The sequence below is a fragment of the Lissotriton helveticus genome, chromosome 1_2, assembly GCF_964261635.1.
Source record: "Lissotriton helveticus chromosome 1_2, aLisHel1.1, whole genome shotgun sequence".
NCBI lineage: Eukaryota > Metazoa > Chordata > Amphibia > Caudata > Salamandridae > Lissotriton > Lissotriton helveticus.
In genome coordinates this window covers 224,364,709-224,384,044 of record NC_136058.1, presented here as the reverse complement: position 1 = coordinate 224,384,044, position 19,336 = coordinate 224,364,709, and positions in this window count along the sequence as shown.

Below are 19,336 nucleotides of genomic sequence, written 5' to 3'. Positions count from 1 at the left end.
CTTCTTGTTAAAAACTTTATAATACTAAAACTTCATATGTTTTGCATATTTTCATATTGTAAGGATAGGGACCAGGAAAGTAAATGATGGACTAATTAAATAATAACTTACAATAATCTTCATTACTCTGAATCATTGTCCTCCTCATCCCAGTTCAAATCACTCTCACCCTCCCTATTTGCACCTCCAAGAGTTTTCATTTAGCTTCCTACAATCAGAGGGGGGTTATAATGGTCGCACTTTACTGAACACTATAAAAACACTTTGGGTTCATTTTTTTAAACACTCTAGGAAGTGGGGTTCTTCATATTGTAAGGATGCGAAGGAACATGATTCAGGGTAATGAAGATTATCTGAAATTGTAATTATTTAATTCTCACATCACACAGCCTTTGACACATGTTCTTTGCTTTATTGGGTAAACAATTGAATATACCCACTACATTAAAGAAGAGTGCAAAATAATGTTGCTCCATGGCTAGAACTCAAGATGTACTCAGGTCCCTCTCTATCTTAATTTTCCAACAAACACCCTCAACCCCACCTTCCCCTGAGCAGGATACAAGATGACTTTGTCCAGTAGCAAAGTTCAACTGGCCCCTTCTAACATCATCTCATACAGGGTATGTGGTCTGCCAGGTGGTGCGAGAGAGTCAGCTGGTGAGGGTTTGATACTTTTTCACTGGAGCCTGATAGCACATACGAAGGTATCTGTATGGAAGAAGGCTGACAGAAAAGAGGCCCATCTGAAACAAATTGCATAAGACAAGTAGAAACTCAAGCGATTCAATTTACTTAGAAGAAGTAACTTAAATTTAGAGCACACCAATGGACACCTTTGGCTCCTGTGCAAGTTAACTCAAACCTATATTTCATAAACTTTCATCAACTATTTATTCTTACAAAACAAGAATGCGTGTGGTCTCAGTTATTGACTACCAAGTGTGTTACCAAACTAACATTGGTAGCCATAAATATCTCAGGTGAATAATGCAGTATTCCATGCAGCAAAATGGTATCTGTAGAATGTTGGAAATTGGGTTATTGGTTGAGGAGGGTGAATGCCTACTCAAGCAGGAACCACAATCTCTGTTAGGGTGAAACACAAGCCAACCCCAAATTAACATGCGCTTAACCCTCTGGTAGCTAGGCACAAATTAGCCTGGCTAAGTTTAGAAGCAATATAAAAAGTATTTATGCAGCACTTCAAACAGTAATAAAGTACAAACACAACACAAGAAAAATCACACACCACTTTAGAAACAGAGTAAAACTTAATAAAGAATTCAACACAAAAATGAGGAACATCCAATCTGTAGAACTGAAATATGCAATTTTTTTTTTTTAAATATAAGTGAAAATAGTGCCTAGGTGCACAATTCAATGCTTGTGGTGATGGGGTACTAATTCTCCATATCCCCATGATTGGTTTTTATCACCAAGTGGTATTCAATGTAAATATAGAGAACAGTTTAGCATATCACATTGGTTTTTAATGTTTATATTTCATGGCTCTGTTCCAAGGTAGCTGTGCCTCCCTGACTCCAGGTATAGGCCCATTCTTCATCAAACTGAGTTTCTGAAGAGAGTGGGAAGTCTTGTGATGAAGCATAACACCTGGTAGTGTGTGAGGACAGCCCATCATATTTTTGTGCATGCCCAGAAGTAGAGGTGGAGCATTGGTAGATATTAAGGAATACATTGAATCTTGGGTGGCTTTGTTGTGTGTGAAATGCTGTGACTGTAGGCCAGCTCACCCTTGAGTCCCTATTCCCTCTGGTTCCCTACCATGTATAGTTTTCAAGGTTTGTGTGTTTAGATGTACAAAACCCCAACTGTGGTTACCTGGTGGCATCCAACCATGACAAAGTCACAAGCACAGGCCGACCGTGATGGAGCACAGGCTGGATACAGCGACCAAGTTAGGGCTCCCTGAACAAGAGTACTATCAATCCTGGTTGCGTAGCATTGCATGATCCATCATCAAGGATTCATCGGACAGTGGTGGTTCGGAAGAGTTCTGAGGCTGCAAGGCTGCAGTGTGAGTTCCTGCATCATCGTCGGCTTTGCCATTGGCGAGGGCTTGCAATGCAAAATCCCACATCGAAGATGTGTCACACACAAGCGACTCCTAAGAAGTTGCAGGGATAACAATGCAGAGTCCTGTGTCATCTGTGTCATCATCAAGGATGCCATCATGTAGGGGCTTGCGATGGAAAGCCATCAGAGATGTGCCAAGCAGCACCGGTTCCAAGGAGACAGTGGGCTGTGATGCGAAGTCCTGTGTTGGAGCTACTTAAGTGGGTGGTACAACCAGTGCTGCAGGCCATTTCGTAGCAGTTAACTTGCAGGCTTTGGGTACATGTAGTATTATTTAACTAGGGGCTTACAAGCCAATTAAATGTGCCAAATGGGTGTAAGACAATCTTACCATGTTTAAAGGAGTGAGCACAAGCACATTAACAATGATTAACTGTGGTAAAGTACACAGAGTGCTAAGGCCAACAAAAAACAAGATCAGTAAAAAAGGAGGAGGAAGGAAAAAGGTTTGGGGGAAGACCCCCCTAAGGCTGTCAGGTCTAACACAGAATTATTACTACCGTCTGAGTCACCCTTGAGCTGTGAACACGCTCTGCTTCGGATCTCGGCATGTAAGGCAGCGACAGAAGTTACCAAAAGGGATACTACAAGGATAACATAAGTAATTAAAATAGGCGTATACACATACACACTGGCCTTTTTATTGGATAAGATTCAAGTTGGAAGTATGCGCGAAAAACCACTGAATGCACGAGCAGGACAGGGTGAAATTTTGGAAGTATTGTTGATGTAGGCTGCCAACATTTTCATGTCATTGAGTATGACGAGTAAAATGACATGTAGACAGTTTTAAAATAAAACCAGTAAAAGAATTTCAGTTTGAGTGACTAGCTCATGACAGCACTAGGATTTCTTCCAAATCCACTGCCATTCATTTCAAATTAGCTGCTATTCTGATCCAAAATCGTTTTTGAAGGAGCATAGTGAAGCCAGTGAAAACGGTGTGCAGGTTTTATAGAGCTTTTGCAACACGAGGAGAGCTGGTTAGCTAAAGATTCCTGTGGCTGTATGTTGATGCCGTTTTCTGCACTGCGACAGTGCAAAACATCCCTATGCGCTCCTTTTTGGCATCTTTGTCGCTTACAGTAAATTGAAAAATCTCAGAGTTAGTACATGTTTTGCTGACAGCTGAGCTCTAAAACAAAGGGCAGTAATTACAGGCCCTTGCCACTAAGGGTCGCAAAATTATTGTTGTGTTGAGAAATTGAGGGGTATTATTAAACGTTTACGCAACGCTCAGCTGGGAGAAAAGTTGCTTCGCTGTGTTGCGTGAACAGGACCGAGCTGAACAGAGTAATGTCTACTAAGATATGGAGCTCCTCGTCTCTGACTGCTCTGGTGCATTTGAGGCGGTCTACCACCAACACGTGCACCCTGGTGGACATGCATTATGGGCAGGATTGTTTTTGTGCAAGAAGGGACACCTTTCTGTGCAAAAAAAACCTTAAAGGCATAATCCTCTTTCTATGTGTGCTGCAGAAGATATATCTCCTTGTGACGCCATTGTGGGGTAGGTGCTCAATATTAACACAAACCCAGATTTACAAATCTTTGTAAATCAGGGCTTTAGTCAAAATACATGGGTGGATGCATGGGAACGCACACACTCCACACATGTGATGCCTACCTAATGCAAAGTAATATAAGACAGTGCTGCGTTGCGTTACTTTGTATTTATTAAACCACAGAAATCGACTTTGTAAGGCTTAGTAAATGCCAAAAAGGTTTTTGCCCCAGGGCTGCGCAACAAAGCTGACGCAATTAAGATGCAAAATCATAGTTAATCCGGGTCTGAATGTGACATTATTACATAGTGCAACGTTTACACCCATCATATCTGACATTTGCACCGATTCTAGGTGCTGAAACTACAATAAGCGAGAAAGGCGTCACCGTTCCAATCATTACTTCTAAAATGGCATGCCTATATGGTAGAGTTTGCCATGCCAGCTGTGTTTTACAACACATTCAAGCCATAGAGAGAGAGAATTCAAGGAATTTTGGGAAGGGGAAAAATAGCCACAGAGGAATGGAAAGACTGCACGTTTTGTGAAATATGGACTCCACTGGGCTCTGTATCTTTTGTGGAAGGCACAATTTATGCGCCATGTTCTGCTGAATGCCAATCAATTACAGTGCGGGCTACATAAACACATCATGGGAGCTTTGACAGCGAGATGGGGTGAAGCAGGGTGTCAGGGTAAAACACAGGATAATAAAATCACTTTAGATTTATGTGCCTAAATTGCAAACTTCATGCTTACACCTGACTAAATCATCAGCTGGAAATTCGAGCAGGACTCCCACTGAAAGACGATGAAACCTTACTCCATCTTTGTTTAACAGTGGCCAATCAAACCTGCCTAATGAATTCCACAGATGTGCCCAGCATCCCTCGTTTGGCAGTTTTAATACTGCAGGGCTTTCAGAAGCTTGTCTCCCTTGTTTCTATCTCTTACTCTTTAAGGGCATGTAAAGACAGAAGAGTTCGCTCTCTCAGTTTACACCAATCAACTGCTCTCTGAAACGACCTTGATTTCTTCAGGGCTTACAATTTCTTTTTTTCTTTTTTTTTAACTGATCAAGGATACTGTTTGCAAAGCTTTCTTCAACCAATTTCCAGCTCTGTCACTTCTCTTTCTGCACGAGAGCCTGAGCCCGTGATGCTGTAATGCTCTGCACATATGTTATTATTCCACATTAGCCACGGCCTTCATACATTTGACAAATATAAAACAAACTTTGCAGGTGGCCAACAACTGGACACAGCAGTTGGTAGATGAGTTTAAAGACATGTGCCGCATCGTTGTGTTTTTTTTTTCAAAGTCTTCCTCCAGGAAGGTTCTGAGGTAATCGTTGTCACCCTGCAGAAGTCGGCGCGTCCCCTGTCAAGCACAAAATGGCGTTTTTTATTTTAGCATAAGGAGCTGGTTAAAAACCAATAAATCAGGAGCGAAATGTGGATAACAACCTTCCCTGTAAAATCAACATGGATTGTGTTCCTGCAGGGAGCTTGCTGTCAGGCTGTTTGAGGCCTAAGTACTTGCAGCCAGTTTTTACAGGCCGCAGTACATATCATGTTGAACCCCTCGCGTCCCCCCGGCGTGTCTTCCTGCCTTGCCCTTCTGTGCGCATCTCGGCTGCCTCGGAAAATCAATAAACAGGCCATGACCCCGACGTGACTTCGGGCGTCCCTCGCAGCCCTTCTGTATCTCCTTTGTTTAAACAAAACAAAATCTTGACTCAAGATGTGTAAAACTAGCAAGAAACAATGTTCCCTGACAGGTAAAATCAAATTAGAAGATGAATGGGTCGAGGGGCTTGGGGAAGCCAGTGGAAGTGACGTAAACCGGGAGAGATCTCTCTCCTCAGTCTGGCTGGAAATACCTATAAAGAAACCATATGGGGAAGGAGGTGATATATACTCACTTGTGAAACTGACATTTCTTTCCATAGACTTTGAATGCCGACAATATGTGCATATCTCCCTCTCTACATATATATATATATATATATATATATATATATCTATATATATATATATATATATATATATATATATATATTTATATATATATATATATATATATATATATATATATAGATATATAGATGTATATGTATTTATATATATATATATATATAGGGCCTCATTTATGAAAAGTGACGCATCGCTGCGTGAAAACAGCGATGCGCCACTTTTCATTGCGCCCTCCTTGCTACACCAATGATGCGTCATATTTACAGTATGACGCATCATTGCGCAAGGAGTTACAGATACGTCAGTATTTCTGACGTATCTGTATGCCGCAAAAGTGATGCATTGCTGGAGTGTGTCACAAAAGTGACGCAACTCCAGCAATGTGTCCTTTCACATGGGGCAAGCCCCATGTGAAAGGGCCTGCGTCAGTCTTATGCCTGCTGTGAGGCAAGCGTAAGAAATTGACGCATTTACGTCCTAGAAGTGGCGCAGTGAAATCTTATAGATTTCTCTGCGTCACTTCTATGACCCTTTTTTATTTTTTATTTTTGCAGAGTTTTATATAGCGCGAACTAGACCCGAACCGAATCAGGTATCATAGCGCTTTACATAGCACCAGTTACGTTACATGAGGACGGACACACATTCATTTTAGGCACGGGGAGATTAAGTGATTTGCCCAGAATCACAGGAGGTTTTGGCGTCGTTACCGAGACTCGAACCCAGATCCCCAGGTCCGAGGTCGAGCACCCTAACCGTTAGGCCAACTCCTCTCCCCTCTGACCCTTTCTTGCGTCAGAATGCCCTCCTCCATACATTATACCTGGCGCAGGTATAATGTAGCGCAGCGGTTTACAAAGTGACGCATCTACCTAGATGCGTCACTTTGTAAATATGGTGGAACAAGGCAAATTTTTTACGCTGATGGTGCGTCACAAAAAGTGACGCACCGGCGGCGTAAAAGTGACGCACGGCCTCATAAATGAGGCCCCAAGAGATAAAAAATACTTTGCAATTTTCAAAAATAAATATATGTACACATAATTCTTCATTTAGTGTGAAAAAAATATGTATAAATATGGATATATACCTATAGATACAAGTACATATCTATTATCTCTCTCTATGAATATAGTAAACACATACACACACACACATATATATATATATATGTATATATGTACATATATATATATATATATACATATATATGTACTTATACATATATTTGTATGTGTATACATATATGTATATATACACACGCACGCTAACACACAGTCGTCCCAATTATATCTGTTGCTGCCTGACTTTCATGTATCACACTTTTGCTGCAGGTCGTGTACAATGCTCCTCTGAAGCGGGCCAATTTGAGTGATTAAAATGTAGGACGGCTTCCAGAGTCTCCCACAGGACTGTATTTAATATCTGTAAAACTGCCACTTGCTCCTGCCAAGGTAAACAGCCTCGCATTGGGTTCAAAGGTGAGCGAGTCTAAATGTTTCCCTTCTGCCTGAAAGGAATCTGTCTTGGGACCGAGCACACCAGGCAAGCCGGCCGGAGAGCTGCCGAGGAGCGCCTCGCCCCCAGCCCGCCCCCAGCATGGTGGCCAGCGCTGCATCTGTGTACACAGCGCTCACTTCTCCCACACAAATACTAAAATTTTCTCATTAAAAATTATTGCTGTGTCAACATGGGAGGCCAATAGGCGCAATCTGGAAAAGTCATCTGTTTCTCTCTCTCTCTCCATTTCTGGGAGAGCATCCTGGGGGAGATGGGATGTGAAACTGAAGTCATCATCTGCTCCCGCTGCCGCAAACTCCAGAGCTCCCCCGTCCCCTGTCACTCAAGCCTAAGCCTGCTCGTTCCAAGTGTTCCACTCCATCTATTTTAGCCACTTTCTAGCAAGTCCTTCTGCTGCCTCTCCGATCTGCTGGGAGTTACCTCACATGACCACAGGAGAAAACACTTGGCAGGGCTTAAGATGGAAATATGTTTCTACTGTGTGTGTGATTTATATTATGTTTTCATATTAGAACTGAAATCTCTTAATGGGCTCCCCTTAACCCGAGTTTTATTACTGCTACAAAAGCATCTCGAAATTTGCTAGCTCTTGCCTGATGTATGTGTTTGTCTTTAAAAAGATGGTCTGGAGTTCAGGGAATATCACCATATGAGAGAGACTGGGGGCTCAGCTAGACGTGTTAATGAATAAAGTTTGCCTTTTTGCTCAGTTTGGCAGTCTTTTTCCACAATTTCTTGGGATCGAAGCCGATTTGTAATATGTTCTGAACTAAAGCAGATTTATTTCCATAATTCGAACTCGATGTGCAATTGAACAGGGATGTATTCTAATTGTTTAATGAAGGACTCGTGTTACCAAAATGACATGATGTGAGCTACTTAAATGTAATGTGTTGTTACATTGACATAATATAATGTAACACAACATATTGTCAGGGAAAGTGCAGCCAAGCCTTAGCTCACCTGTGAGGGCGTTGTCCCCTGTGAGGGCCATCCCTCTCAAGGGTGGGTGGGTGGATGCGAGGAAAGTTCATTGTATGAGCATCTCTGCCCTCTGGGTGGCGATATATCAAATTCAAAAATTCTTTTTTGTTTTAGTTAATTAAAACCATAACAATGTGCTTTAGTTAATTATACTAAGGTTAAAAGAATTATACAAGTTTAAAAAAAAAAACACATCAATTGATTCAAAATGCCTTAATTACACAGTTCATTTGAGCGTATCAAAATGTGACAGAGAAAGAAGTAAAAATCATGCCAACATGGCATATTTTGTGACGTACAGTCCCCATGCATTGGGCTTTTACAATTAGTTAAGACTGAAAGAGGGCCATTGTAGAGTGTGTGCTCTCCAATTTGCTAATCTGTAACTCCCTTTCGGCCGATTTTTATAAATGTTTCATACAGGGTTAAACATTTTACCAGATTACAATCGGGCTGTGGATCGTTTGGATCAAGGCATTTAAATATTGCTGCTCTTACAAGTGTGAATGCCACTTATATTAAAATGTTTTTTTCAGAAACCAAAGGCGATATGGCTTTAGGTTAGGGCAGACACAGATTAAATGTATTAGATCCTGCTTCAATGCTCCACAAAGACTGCATGTTTTCGGGCCTTTATTTTGCCAGCTTGGTTGTTTGGAGAGAAAACAACTACGGGGTGGCTCTGATCAGCAAGGCTGAGCCAAAATACTAATAAACAAAAGAAAGTGCCAGTGCTGATATGAGTAAGATTCGAGTAACAAATGACCAAAACAGGACTTGAAAAAAATCAAGAGCGGGAATAACTATTTAATAGTTTTTTTATTTTAGCAGTGTTTTGGAAAAAAGAAGAAGGCTACTCTATTTTTCATTTACAATTTTTCATTTACAAGGGGACGTGTTTGCAAAAGGACACATACAACTTAAAGAAGTAATTGTGGTTAATCAATCATACAGTATCCCAGACATATCACAGACATTCAACACACATTCATACCACTCAGTGACGGGGATATAGTGGGTTTACAATTCTTAAAATATGTACACAATATACTACAAGATGAGCAAGGTGTATACTACAAGGTAAACAGAGGAACAGGCCACAGTCTGCGCATAAAATTTACAGAAAAATGAAAAAACAATTCGTTTTTTACTGTACAATCCTAACTGGATCAAAAAACCAAAACTTTTAAAAAAAAAAATAGGACAACTAGGTATTGTACTAGCGACTACGGGAGGACAACTATGAACTCTTGCCGCTCTTGCAGACACCGTGTGGCAAGGGCCTACGCGTTTCGAATCCCGCTGATTTTCCTGGGATTCTCTTCAGGGCCTTGTGTAGTATCTGAATGGTAAAAAAGAAAATGAAACAAAGGAAAAGTGTGTTAAGGACACGAATTAGAGAAGAACTGTTAAAGGAGTTTGTAGAAAATTAGAAAGACCAAACATCAGCAAACTTAACAAAGTGGAATTCCATAACTCTGGAGTCTTGCCAGTGGCATAAAGTCTCATTTAAAGTGGAAGGGTGGACATGCAATACTGTCATTAAGTGCACGAAGCATCGTTGGAGTAGACCTTCAGGTGTAAAGAACAGTTTCCTTGCCTGATGTACATGCTGTGAAGGCCTTCGTCTTTAAGCAGTGCAGTCAAGGGGCACACAAGGGAAACACGGGGTATTTTACCTGTAAGAAGGATCGGCCCTTTAGATTCTATTCACATATTGGCAAATCTAGTGAAGACACAGGGTAAAGGGTCATGCTTACCCGTGGCACTTAGTAACAGGAGTTCCAGGCGGCATACCGTTTAGGATAATTTGAGGCGAGGTTCTACGAGGTCAAAAAGAAGTGAAGAGAAACGGGGATTAATAACGCACCTAATATAGAGCGTGTTGAATGTCGAACAACTGGTGACTCGCTGTTACCTCAGTTGGTCTAGAAATTTACTAAGGACCGGTTTGGGGGGTTTTTTTGGTGATACAATGGCTCTGCAAATTAAAAAGAAAAAAACGAAAATAAACAGCGAAGTCGGTAAAAGGAAGGGAGTTGGAAATTCAAGCCATTCTATCCCAAGATCGCCAATGGGCTGTACTTACCGCTGTTTATTAGCAAGCGTGTAAAAGAGTCGAAGGTCTGGAGTTCAATGGGCTGGTGCCTGGGAGAATGGAAGATGGTATAAGTCCGGGTACAATAGTTAGCCATGATCTAAGGGATTGTAAAAGGGAGGACGCTTACCGCCTGGTTCGTGCACAGCCGCTATGACAGGCTGGAAGATATACGCTGGGAAAACTTGATTTAAATTCAAGCTGGAATAAAAGTGATGAACGCCTAATTAGAGACCCCAAGGCTGGAAACAACAAAGGATAAGGGGGTAAATAGGTTCTTAGCTTACTTGTAAAGCCTACCGGCAGCTGGCGGTCTGCTGGCGGTGTAACGGGTACTAATCTTTGACGCATGCGTATAGCAGACCCGAAGTTGCTGCTATCTGGCTTATATGGGGTTAGAGGGCGCGCTTAGGCGGCCGGTGCAAAGGCCCGGGCTGGAGTCAAAGAAGCGTAGCGTGGAAGGAACCGGAGCGTCACTCAAGACTAATAAAAGGAAGTGCAGGATTGTTTGGAAATTGAAGGATTTTTTTATGGGACTTTAAGCGGAACCCATTTTATGCGCATGCAGCGCGGGTAGCGTTAAACAACGAGGAGGTAATGGAAATTAAAGGAAATTAACCTCGGGGAGGTGTACCTGGAATGGTTAGACAGTGACACTAAAATTCTATCACCAACTGGATGAGGTGGTCTAGAAATACCAGCGTGCATTAATCTCACAGGTGGTAGTAGACACCCTGTTTGCTCTTGACTCCTGGGATACATTCTTACAAAAAAGTTATCACAGTTTAAAGATTTCACCCAGTTCATTAAGACCAGAAGTTGTCGTGTCAAATTTAACAATAAGGTATGCCTCCCGTTTTGACAGTTGTAAATTCATATCCCCCCCACGAGGATCTTTTTCAATGCGTGATATAACCGTCCATTTAAGGTCACTGATCTTGTGTTGCATTTGTGTCCAATGTTGGACCAATGGGGCGTTCTCAACTTTATGCCGCAACCTAGATTTATGTTGAGAAATGCGCTGTCGAGCTTCTTGACTGGTTTTGCCTATATACAGCAGTAGACAAGGACATATTATGCCATATACGACATACTTACTTTTGCAATTACTAAATGAATTGTGTTTCCATGATATCCCATTATGTTGGAATAGGGAACCTTCCACTGTGGATTCACAACACAAGCAACTACCACATTTATGGTGTCCCATCACTGGGGGCATTCCCATCATTTGTCGTAACGAGGGCGGCTTAGGTGTAGGCAAAGCCGCACGGACGATGTGATTGGCAATGTTGTTTTCCTTCTTGAAAGCGAATAGGGGCAATTCTTGCAGGTTTTCATCCAAGTTATTTAATAGATGCCAATTTTGCCTTATAATTTTTTTAAACTGGTTGGCATTGGGGCAAAAGGTAGTAACACACACCTGTCGCTTTACATCAGGTTTCTCTTTTCGTTCTAGAGGGTTTCGCGTGGGGTCCACTGGGCTCGCTTCTTACAATTTCTCACCAGTTTCTTGGGGTAACCTCTGTCACAAAGCTTTGATATTAATTTCTCTGAGTGCAGGTGGAAGTCTTCATTAAACGTGCAGTTTCGCCGGACCCGCAGAAACTGCCCGTAAGGAAGATTTTCCTTGAGGCTACGGGGGTGGTTACTGTTGAACATCAAGGATTTATTGCGGTCGGTGGGTTTGATAAACAGTGTGGTAGCCAGTTTACCTTCTCTTGGAAAGACCTCAACGTCGAGAAATGAAATATTACTCATGGACTGTGTCAGGCTGAATTGTATATCAGCAGTCCTAGAGTTTAGCCATTGATGGAATAGGGACAAGGTGTTACTGTCTCCTGTCCATATCATGAACACATCGTCAATAAATCGGAACCATGTTCCGATATATTGAAGAAACGGGTTGTTATTGTGTATAAAGGTGTTCTCATACAAAGACATAAAGAGCACTGCTAATTCTGGTGCAAAGGGACAGCCCATCGCTACACCCTTCACTTGGAAGAAGAATTCCCTATTGAAACAGAAGTAGTTCTTCTTCAAAGCGAATGAAGCGAGATCAAGTAAGAATTTAGTTGGTACTCGCATGGGGCGTTGTCTTGAGTCCAAAAAATGAGACAAGACAGCAATCGCCTCGTCCTGGGGAATCTGTGTGTACAGGGATGTCACGTCTAAGGTGACCAAGATATCCCTGTGTTCGCAAAACTCAATGTTGGACAATTTGTTGATAAAATCTGTGGTGTCTTGCAGGTACGATGTCACCTGACACATGAATTCCTTCAAGAAGCAGTCTACGTATTTAGAGATTGGCTCGAGCACACCACATCCTGCCACGATGGGTCTGCCCGGAGGGCGGTTCTCGTTTTTATGGATTTTAGGTAATACGTAGAACACCGGGATCTTAGGCTGTTTGATCTTGAGATATTCTAATTCTTTAGGGCCGACAAAACCTTGATCGAACACGTCTTGTATTATCAGAAAGAGTTCATTTTGAAGGTCAATAGTCGGGTCCTTGTCTATCTTGCGGTAGCAGGTGGGGTCATTCAGTTGCTTCATTACTTCAGCGGTGTAATCGTTAGTGTTCCATACCACTATAGCACCGCCTTTATCGGCTTGCTTAACTACTACAGAGGTGTAATTTTTTAGGGTATTTAGTGCAGTCATCTGTTTTTTGGTGGTATTAAACTTAACAAACTTTCTTTGTTTTTCCATGGCTGAAATTGCTGAAAGGACGCTTTTTTCGAAGGTTAAGAGTTCTTTAGGCATTTTATGTGACGGGGGACAGAATGTGGATTTATTTCTAAGGCCGGTCACCTCCCTACGATTTTGTATTGGGGTGCCGTTGAAGAAAAGAGTAAGTCGTATCTTTCTACAGAATTCAATGAACTCAGATTTCATTTTTATAAAATCTGTTCTTTTTGATGGAACAAATGATAAACCCTTAGCCAAAATGCTCTCTTCCTCTTGTGTGAGTATTCTTTTAGAGAGGTTAAAGATGGGTGACATTTTCAGTTCTTGTAGTGCTGGCGTCTTTTTTTCATTTCCCATGGGACCGTGTATCTCACTCTGGCCCTGGGGCGCGTCTGGCCTCTTCCTAAAAAATGAGGGTTAGGGGATTGGTTCGATTGTTGTTGATTGCTGTTCCAGTTGTTTCTGTTTCTATTTGGGCGGTTATAATTACCACTAGTGTCACTGTCTGTCCCTGACGATGATGTATCGGAAAAGGAAATGAACTGTTTCCTTGACCTGCCTTGATTATCAGAAAGGAAGCGGCGCGATTCGGTATTTGAGTAAAAGTCTACCTTCAAATACGGATAGGTGTTTTCCAAAGAGAAGGATTTTTTATCTTTCTCAAATTGGTTACTTTTTTGAGTTACAGTATAGTCTTTAAACTCTTGAATCTCCTTTGCTACCTTATCTAGTAATGCTTTAGCGTCAGCAATGGTGGGATTGGTGCTGATTTCAGCCTCTAGTTTGGCGATTTCTGCAAGTCATTTTTCTGTAAATTTTATGCGCAGACTGTGGCCTGTTCCTCTGTTTACCTTGTAGTATACACCTTGCTCATCTTGTAGTATATTTTGTACATATTTTAAGAATTGTAAACCCACTATATCCCCGTCACTGAGTGGTATGAATGTGTGTTGAATGTCTGTGATATGTCTGGAATACTGTATGATTGATTAACCACAATTACTTCTTTAAGTTGTATGTGTCCTTTTGCAAACACGTCCCCTTGTAAATGAAAAATTGTAAATGAAAAATAGAGAAGCCTTCTTCTTTTTTCCAAAACACTGCTAAAATAAAAAAACTATTAAATAGTTATTCCCGCTCTTGATTTTTTTCAAGTCCTGTTTTGGTCATTTGTTACTCGAATCTTACTCATATCAGCACTGGCACTTTCTTTTGTTTATTAGCTTGGTTGTTTGGCATTTGATGGAATTAAGCCAAAAGGTAATGCTAAGAGCTTTGTTTTTAGATGGGTGGCAATATAATCTCTGAACTGTACCATCATTTTATCTGGTGAGGTACACTATGATGGGCAAGGTGACATTTTAGCCTAGAACGTCCAGTCTGTGTACTGTAAAAATGTTCTGAGTAAGACACTTTTCCCTCAGGGAAAACATTTGCAATCCTACTTTATACTTTCGATGTATTTTTCCAGCAACTACTAAGGTCTTTGAATTTACACAATTCATTATTCTACTTTTCCACTAATATACTGATTAGAGGCTTCTAAGGTCTTTAAACATAGATAATTCAATGTTCTATTATACCAGTATTATACTGATGACTCTACGTCTTATAGTGTCACCAAAGTTAAGTTCTCTACCACAATTGACCTTTCATTCTGACTCTTTGAAGAAATTGCTTATGTCTATAGTTTCAAGTTCTCCCCTTGACCCTTGTGCTCCCAAGGCTGTGAAATTCACTGGTGAATTTATCTACCCAACCATTAGAAACATTTTTAATCAGTCTCTTCATCTGTCGTCATTCCATCTATATGGATACTAACAATAGTTTCCCCCTGCTGAAGAAGACCAATGCTGATCCAACAATCTTAGCTAGCTACCACCCCGCGACACTGTTTCCCTTTTTATCTAAACTCACAGAATGTGCTGCCAACCTTCAGCTTCTTTTCTTTATGGAAAGCAATGCTCTGCTTTACTCCGACCAAGCTGGATTCAGACCAGAAAACTGCACTTCTTGTGTCATTCTTTCCATGCTCAATGAGATCCATGGCTGTCTAGATCATGAAAAACCAGCTGCCCTAATTCATCTACATCTTTTTAGCTACTTTTAACATGGTCCCACTTCCCTCCTCCTCTTCTGTCTTGAGGAGGCTGTGGTGAAAGACAGCATTTAAGCGGTTCTCTTGTTTTGTGAATAATTGTACCCATACTGCATATCTTCCCTATTTCCAGTCCACAATTTATTTAGGTCTGCACACAGTCCAACATTTTTCAGTATTTATGTCAGCTCACTCATGTGTCTCATTCATAGCCACCTCCTGAAAATCCTGCAGACAATCTTCTTTTTCCTTTAGAAAATTGAAAACAGACCCTTCTGGCTCTATTTAAATCCTGCCTCGACAATTGGGACTTTACTCTCTTTGGACTCCCCATTATTGGATATACTAACTTCAGATGGAATAAGACAGGCTGCCTTGTTCTTGGTATCTCTCATTATATTAGCTTCTCTTCACACCTGGACTACCTATCCATCAAAGTCACATTACTTTGAAGGTTCTATGTATATGCCATAAAACCTTCCATGTGCAGGACAGCTTTTTGTTAAAAATCTCTTCAGTGCTATCTTCCTGTCATCTTAATTCAATCCAACCATCCGCAATATTCATTAGATGGACGTAGTTCTGACTCCTTTTTCCCAAACTCGGGAATTCTCTCCCCAAGACATCCATACCATCTACTCTCACCTATTGTTCAGAAAACCCCTCAAGACCTTACTTTTCCTGTTCCCACTTTTTTTGCAATCAACTGTAAATTCTGGGCGGAGTGTGGAGCTCCAGGAAGTGACCAAAAAACGGAGTTCAGTGAGCAGCGGAGTGCGCTTGGTAACAACTGTTTCTGTTGATTTTCAGTTCCAGGTGTTTGTCCTGTGCTGGAAAATCAATCTAAACACCATCATGCGCATCGCAAAAGGGTGCTGTTCTTTTCTGATGCTTGATTAGATTTTCTTCTCGTGTGGCAACCTTCTCCTCGCAAACTGAAGGTTTCTCAATGCGAGTGGTTGTGACCGCCGGCATTGAGAAATAACACTCGGATGTGGATTTTTTTCGCTTGCGATTGCTAACTTGCCGTCATAGATTGCAAGTGAGCAAAAATCTCAGCGGGTGGTGGATTTTCCTCGCTCACGCTTGCTAAGTTGCTGATGGAAAGGGCAAGCGAGGAAAAAACTCACGTGCGGAAAACTTTGCAAACTCTGCGAACAGAATGGAGTTCACCTCCCCTGCTTAATCAACTGTCCTTACCACCTTAAATGACATTTTGCTGTTTCGTAACATGAAGTTTGCTTTTCATTCATTCTAGATATTACATACCTCACATTTGTCAGGAAAAAGGGATATAGGGTGATCATAATGTATGAAAAGTATGCAAAATAATTAATAATTTATTAGTGATTACAAAAGTATTACGTCAATGAGTTACATTGTGAAGGAGACATGAGACAAGTGCGTACATAGTATAAATCCATTTAAATATATGGCTCATATAGAGAAAGGTTTGCACAATACATAAACTTTGAGAAATCCGAGAAAATAAAAGACCTATTATTATGTTGTCAGACAATTCCAGTCAGATTTGTCAAATTTCAGTCCTTCATGCATGTATGCTTGGAACCAGCATCAAGCCAGATATATAATTCAGCTCTGCTCTGTAAAAAAGAATTTGGAATTCTAAGTGAATCAGTGCTTCCAAAGCAATAAATTGTTTTAAATATATATTCCACATGTACAGCCCATTAGCCAAAGCACACAAATAATCACACCAGAAAAGGTCATCATAAAAATCCGAAAAGAACAATTAATGAAAAACACAACTTGTTTTGCAGAAAAATGAGCAATTGAGGAGGGAACCATTTGAAAATCCAAAATAAGCTTTAGCACAAAACCTACTTACTCAGGCTCAATAGCATGAGAATGTCATTACTACTTGGGTTTCTGACTGAGTCAGGTTGTCTTGTTTAGACCCCCAGAATTTGTACAACAATTAAATGTAATACAAGCGTAAGTATCATGCAGTAAATTAGAATGTAGTAATCAGTGCACAAAAAGTACTTTAAAATGCTAGCAATTTCACCCTGTTCATGATGGTGGTAACTGAGCTTGTGGAGAGCGTACTCTGTCAAAGAAGTGAAGAGAGCATTAGATCAAATTGTACCTTCTCTAGCCGTCGTCAAAAGGAGTTAGTGGCGTGGGAGGAGTATGACTGGGTCTTGTCCTAAATTGTCACTTCTTCGGCTGCTCTCTGCCTGTTGTTGAGGGATGCGTCACGTATGAATTGGCCACTAATGGTGGTCATCACTGTCACATACAGCCATGGTCTGTGCAGGTAACAGCGATGGGGCAGTGCAAGGGGGGATTCTGGGGACGATGCAGAGGGAAGAGTAATTATTTATTTAATTTTCCCTCTGCATCATTCTTTGGAATCCCCCTTACAAGGCCCCACCGCCCTATCGCTGTTACCTGCATGGACCATGGCTGGTCATATATGTACACGGAAGGGGCAGGGTTCCGAGGAGATTTTGAAGACCACCAAGGGCAAACTCCCCAAATCAAGTAACTCAATACACATAGAGCTCTAGGGTCTTATAAGGTGAGAAAACGCAAACAGGGGCTGACTCAATGATAGGCGTCCCTTTTACGGATGATTTCCCTTACCCATCAATGGTGGAATGTTTCATCATTGGGAATCCTCCTTGCACCATGAAACCTAGTCATGGTGAGGGCTACAAACACCTAGCTGTGAGGGGGGAGCTTAGGGATGTTCTTCTGTATTAGAGGGTTATTACTAAAACCCAACGTGAGCTGGTGGGGTGTCGTGAGGGGTGCTGTGCAAGTGAGTGGGTGAATTAAAACTAGCTACAGGGTTAAACTCTTATCCTTTATTCTGGCTACCTTGTGCTAGAATTAAAAACAAAAGGTACAACAGAAACTATTAGATTTAGTCATACTAGATAGTGATCGACATGTTTCAGCCAATGACCTAGCCAGTGTCATGGCTTTCTTCAGGATCTCTAATTAGCTTCTGCCGTGAAAGGTAAATAAAGTGTGAAAAAGTAATCATTGCATCGGTGTATTTGGTTGGAATACAAACCCAGTGATAAAAGGAAATCAAGATGATAGATTCACCGGCAGTACCTGCAGTAGTTAGGCAAAGTGACCCATCTGTCCGTGGCAAATTACCTAAGGTGCAAACGCAACTCCAACCTGTTGTTATGGTGCAAGGAGACTCTGTAGCATATGCCCTGGGACAGGGATGTCACCCAGAGCATCTGTGCAGATGTGACCGATACTTACTACGTTATTGTTAAGATAGGTTGTGAGATAAGATTTCTGGAGTGCTTTCCTCTCAGGCATCATGTAATGAGAGATGTTAAGCTGCAAAGGATTTCGGACGTGCCTCACAGTTCCTGGTGAAGCAGTAAGCTAGTCGGGGAAGGATCAGGGAGTGAGCATTCCTAGATGAGAAAGTAATCTAGTTTGGGATTAGGTGCAGGGAACAGATGAGGTAGGTGTATGAGTTTTTAGTTGGGTTTAAGAGGTGCCTTGATGTTAAGAAATACTTGGTCCAATTGTTTGTCCTGCAGGATCACAATGTCTGTGTTGTTGACCCTACCCAGTGGGCCAGTACGATCCAGTACAGAGTCCAGGGCAAGATTCCAGCCCCCCCCCATAGGAATGTCGTCATGGTGCCTAGCTCTGTTAGAATGTACTTGAGATGATGGAAAATTGTTGCTTTTGTCCCTACCCGGGCATATATCAACCCCACATACAGGACCTTATCTAGGATCTCAATATGGGCAAATGTTTATCTACACTCAGGCACGGTCCATGTTTTAAGTGTGGTACAGGAGTGTGATTTGCACAGCAAAATAGCCACTCCACATTTCCGTGGTGTAGACATGTCGCCAGTGGTCTTCTGGGAATATTGACTGCTATGGATAACTTTGCACACGCAGTCACATTTGCGTTTTTCTGCCTCAGGGTCTGTGAGGTGAGTTGTCAGCAGTTAGGCTATGTTTGCGTGTTTGGAGTTCAGGTACGTGAGGGATTTTTTGTGTTTTTTAAAATTAATGAATCTGAGGACCTTCTATGATAAAACAGACAAGGGCGTTGTTTTCATGAAAAATAGATAGCGGGTCAAACCAAGGGGGGAGAGGGGCCAGGTGTAAGATGTCGCAATGCAGGCTAAGGCTAAGTGGGAAGGGAGGGGAAAAGATGGTGTATGTGTGCAGGGTCAAAAGGTCTTCAGTGAAGCTGTATGCCCCCCTCATAAAAGGGTGAGAAAGGGTATATAATTGTATTTGGTGGAGCTAAACTAGGACATCGGTGCTGATGTCCTAGTTGCCAGTCTGGCACTGGAGAGGATGAAGAAATAGGGTCTTTGCCCTCGTTAGGTGGGAGAGAGGGT